Consider the following 5000-nt stretch of genomic DNA (forward strand, 5'->3'; position numbering starts at 1 on the left):
TAACCTAACTCAAGTTGTCCCTTAACCTAACTCAAGTTGTCCCTTAACCTAACTCAAGTTGTCCCTTAACCTAACTCAAGTTGTCCCTTAACCTAACTCAAGTTGTCCCTTAACCTAACTCAAGTTGTCCCTTAACCTAACTCAAGTTGTCCCTTAACCTAACTCAAGTTGTCCCTTAACCTAACTCAAGTTGTCCCTTAACCTAACCCACGTTGTCCCTTAACCTAACCCACGTTGTCCCTTAACCTAACCCACGTTGTCCCTTAACCTAACCCACGTTGTCCCTTAACCTAACCCACGTTGTCCCTTAACCTAACCCACGTTGTCCCTTAACCTAACCCACGTTGTCCCTTAACCTAACCCACGTTGTCCCTTAACCTAACCCACGTTGTCCCTTAACCTAACCCACGTTGTCCCTTAACCTAACCCACGTTGTCCCTTAACCTAACCCACGTTGTCCCTTAACCTAACCCACGTTGTCCCTTAACCTAACCCACGTTGTCCCTTAACCTAACCCACGTTGTCCCTTTGCCTAACATAGTTCACTGCTCGGAATCTCTGGTGTCGTTGTTATCCTCATGTAGATGTCTTGCGAGTGTTGCTTACTTTCCACATATTCCCGCTATCCACTGTCAATTGTACTGCAATAGGACTATATCGGCCCCCCCCCCCCCCTCTGTCCCCCTCTTTGTGTCTCTGTCCTCTCAAGCTGGTCGGTCTGGCGTGTGAGTGTTAAATGAGCCTCGCAGCTGTTCAGTTGCATTCAGATGTCGACGCCCTCAGTGTACGTCGTGGTATGGTCTGTGTCCATTGTCCGCTGATGTCGTACGCGTAACCCACACGCTGTACCGATCATCGGTAGTTACGTACAGAGTGAAGTAGTGTGATACGTGTGACTGTACGCTGGCTGTGCCCAACGGTGTCGAATCTCAATTTCCATATGTTGTGCTCGATGCTACTTGTCTCGTCTCCCAATAACAGCTAGGTTGCACTGTGGTACGCCGTAGAGGCGTGTGGGAGGAACGTACGAACGCATTGTATGTCACCCTGGGTCGCTGGGGGTGGTGGTGCGGTGAGTCAGGTCAGGTCAGGTCAGGTCAGGTCAGCGTGAGCCGTCTGATGTAGTGACGCGTGTATTCCGACTTTGTCGTATTGCCTCACACAAAGTGCTACCCTGGTGGACCGCGTTCCATATCTGGGACATGCCGCAGATGCCGGTTGACAGTGGATCGCGGAAGGGACATCGCATACTTGCGCGGGCCACCTTCCACGTGTTCTCTTCTGCACATGTCGCAGTGTGTATGTGGTCTGATGTAGCGTGTCGTGACACATGACATCCTGGCATGCAAGAATTGTTGAATTCGCAAATGTAGGTGGACATCTACGTTTACTGCCCAAGATACGCAAATGAACTGGAAATCCGTTGTTGAGCGGTTGTTCACGCTGGAGGTGAATCTGTGATGGCGACGATCGGTACAGCTATTAACCGGTTGTTTCAGCGGTACCCGCCACATCCACACACGTGACTAGGCCCATGTGGGTATGAAGCGATACGCGGCGGTGGCTTGGTGGGACTGTTCCCGGCCGGTGAAGGGGGGCCGCCCGGCGTGTTGGCCGCGCGCTGCGTGGGCGCACGCGCAACAGCCGGCTGGTAGGGGGCGCCGAGTGGCAGGAGCGCCAGCCGACGGGCCCGGCAGGCGGCGCAGCTACGCTGCGGCGCACCCTGCACGCGGCGCCTGGCGGCCAAAGTTGGTTCAGCCGAGCCCGGTGCGAAGCGCGGTGGACATCTGCAGTGTGCTGGTCTGATTGAGGACTGTGTGCGTTGAGGATACGCCGCCGCCTGGCACTCGGCGCCGCGACGCCGTCTGCTGCTCGGTCGCCCCAGCGGTTCTCGCAGGTGGTTTGTATCGCAGTTGTGCGGACGTGTTGGCACGTGCGCTGTGCTGGGAGAGTTCGCTTCTGCACCCAAGTGGGGCTTTGCCCTTGTGTGGCGCTGGCGTTGGAGCTGCCGGTCACCATAGGTGGCGCGTGTTGTCTCCCGCCGGCAATGCCACGACAGCACGCTCCCGGGCCTCTGTCGGCAGCGGCAAGCTCAGTTGGGAGCAAGGGTGTTCGCACTAAAACCGTCTACTCGCCTAACTCCGGGCGATTGCGCCTCTCTCGAAACCGAACAAGTACCTAGGACGGCGCTGCGCGCCGCCGGGACCTGAGAGGGTTTCGAGGTGTATCGTGCAGGGGAGCTCGGCCTCCTCCTGTTTGCAGAATAATTGAGCGGACGCTTGCGTGTTCGCGCGGGCCCCCGGGACACACTCCCGGGCGGCCGGCTGCTCAGCTCTAGTTGACGCAGCTCCCTGGTTGATCCTGCCAGTAGTCATATGCTTGTCTCAAAGATTAAGCCATGCATGTCTCAGTACAAGCCGCATTAAGGTGAAACCGCGAATGGCTCATTAAATCAGTTATGGTTCCTTAGATCGTACCCACGTTACTTGGATAACTGTGGTAATTCTAGAGCTAATACATGCAAACAGAGTCCCGACCAGAGATGGAAGGGACGCTTTTATTAGATCAAAACCAATCGGATTGGCTTGTCTGGTCCGTTTGCCTTGGTGACTCTGAATAACTTTGGGCTGATCGCACGGTCCTCGTACCGGCGACGCATCTTTCAAATGTCTGCCTTATCAACTGTCGATGGTAGGTTCTGCGCCTACCATGGTTGTAACGGGTAACGGGGAATCAGGGTTCGATTCCGGAGAGGGAGCCTGAGAAACGGCTACCACATCCAAGGAAGGCAGCAGGCGCGCAAATTACCCACTCCCGGCACGGGGAGGTAGTGACGAAAAATAACGATACGGGACTCATCCGAGGCCCCGTAATCGGAATGAGTACACTTTAAATCCTTTAACGAGTATCTATTGGAGGGCAAGTCTGGTGCCAGCAGCCGCGGTAATTCCAGCTCCAATAGCGTATATTAAAGTTGTTGCGGTTAAAAAGCTCGTAGTTGGATTTGTGTCCCACGCTGTTGGTTCACCGCCCGTCGGTGTTTAACTGGCATGTATCGTGGGACGTCCTGCCGGTGGGGCGAGCCGAAGGGGTGCTTTCGCGTCCCGAGGCGGACCCCGTTTAAATCCTACCAGGGTGCTCTTTGTTGAGTGTCTCGGTGGGCCGGCACGTTTACTTTGAACAAATTAGAGTGCTTAAAGCAGGCAAGCCCGCCTGAATACTGTGTGCATGGAATAATGGAATAGGACCTCGGTTCTATTTTGTTGGTTTTCGGAACCCGAGGTAATGATTAATAGGGACAGGCGGGGGCATTCGTATTGCGACGTTAGAGGTGAAATTCTTGGATCGTCGCAAGACGAACAGAAGCGAAAGCATTTGCCAAGTATGTTTTCATTAATCAAGAACGAAAGTTAGAGGTTCGAAGGCGATCAGATACCGCCCTAGTTCTAACCATAAACGATGCCAGCCAGCGATCCGCCGCAGTTCCTCCGATGACTCGGCGGGCAGCCTCCGGGAAACCAAAGCTTTTGGGTTCCGGGGGAAGTATGGTTGCAAAGCTGAAACTTAAAGGAATTGACGGAAGGGCACCACCAGGAGTGGAGCCTGCGGCTTAATTTGACTCAACACGGGAAACCTCACCAGGCCCGGACACCGGAAGGATTGACAGATTGATAGCTCTTTCTTGATTCGGTGGGTGGTGGTGCATGGCCGTTCTTAGTTGGTGGAGCGATTTGTCTGGTTAATTCCGATAACGAACGAGACTCTAGCCTGCTAACTAGTCGCGTGACATCCTTCGTGCTGTCAGCGATTACTTTTCTTCTTAGAGGGACAGGCGGCTTCTAGCCGCACGAGATTGAGCAATAACAGGTCTGTGATGCCCTTAGATGTTCTGGGCCGCACGCGCGCTACACTGAAGGAATCAGCGTGTCTTCCTAGGCCGAAAGGTCGGGGTAACCCGCTGAACCTCCTTCGTGCTAGGGATTGGGGCTTGCAATTGTTCCCCATGAACGAGGAATTCCCAGTAAGCGCGAGTCATAAGCTCGCGTTGATTACGTCCCTGCCCTTTGTACACACCGCCCGTCGCTACTACCGATTGAATGATTTAGTGAGGTCTTCGGACTGGTACGCGGCATCGACTCTGTCGTTGCCGATGCTACCGGAAAGATGACCAAACTTGATCATTTAGAGGAAGTAAAAGTCGTAACAAGGTTTCCGTAGGTGAACCTGCGGAAGGATCATTACCGACTAGACTGCATGTCTTTCGATGTGCGTGTCGTGTCGCGCAACACGCTACCTGTACGGCAGTGGCCGTGCGCCGCGTGCGGAACCACGCGTGCCTCTCAAAACTAGCGGAAGTGTTGTTGTTGTTGTGTGGTACGAGCGCTGAAGCTCTGGAGCGGCTGGCCTGCGGTACCTGGCGCCTGGCGCCGGTTTTGAATGACGTTCGCCCGAGTGCCTGTCCGCTCCGGTGTGGAGCCGTACGACGCCCATCGGCTGTGAGGCCGTTGGACACAAAAAAAATAGTGGAACAGGGGCCGTCAGACGCCTCAGTCCCGCAAATGCTACTGTCTTGAAAGAGACAGTGGGAGACTGAAAAGGAAAAGATCACCCAGGACGGTGGATCACTCGGCTCGTGGGTCGATGAAGAACGCAGCAAATTGCGCGTCGACATGTGAACTGCAGGACACATGAACATCGACGTTTCGAACGCACATTGCGGTCCATGGATTCCGTTCCCGGGCCACGTCTGGCTGAGGGTCGGCTACGTATACTGAAGCGCGCGGCGTTTGTCCCGCTTCAGAGACGTGGGAGTGTCGTGGTCGCCTGTGTGGCCGGCCGCGTCTCCTTAAACGTGCGATGCGCGCCCGTCGCCTGGCGGTTCGCATACCGGTACTTTCTCGGTAGCGTGCACAGCCGGCTGGCGGTGTGGCGTGCGACACCTCGTACAACGACCTCAGAGCAGGCGAGACTACCCGCTGAATTTAAGCATATTACTAAGC

At 54.9% G+C, this 5000-nt stretch overlaps 3 non-coding genes across 3 annotated transcripts in view; all 3 read left to right on the plus strand.

Moving 5' to 3' along the window:
• The first annotated feature begins 2348 nt into the window (after nucleotides 1-2348).
• LOC126318563 (small subunit ribosomal RNA) lies at nucleotides 2349-4241 on the plus strand. The gene has a single exon (XR_007557379.1). It is a non-coding gene; the product is annotated as a small subunit ribosomal RNA (ribosomal RNA).
• A 365-nt stretch (nucleotides 4242-4606) lies between these two features.
• Nucleotides 4607-4761, plus strand: LOC126318546 (5.8S ribosomal RNA). Its single transcript, XR_007557364.1, has one exon. It is a non-coding gene; the product is annotated as a 5.8S ribosomal RNA (ribosomal RNA).
• Nucleotides 4762-4949: 188 nt separating this feature from the next.
• Nucleotides 4950-5000, plus strand: part of LOC126318578 (large subunit ribosomal RNA) — a 4222-nt gene continuing 4171 nt past the window's right edge. The window contains exon 1 of the ribosomal RNA XR_007557393.1: nucleotides 4950-5000. This exon is cut by the window's right edge and continues 4171 nt beyond it. This is a non-coding gene — a ribosomal RNA (large subunit ribosomal RNA).

Source organism: Schistocerca gregaria, unplaced genomic scaffold (assembly GCF_023897955.1).
Source record: "Schistocerca gregaria isolate iqSchGreg1 unplaced genomic scaffold, iqSchGreg1.2 ptg000672l, whole genome shotgun sequence".
NCBI classification, from domain to species: Eukaryota; Metazoa; Arthropoda; class Insecta; order Orthoptera; family Acrididae; genus Schistocerca; species Schistocerca gregaria.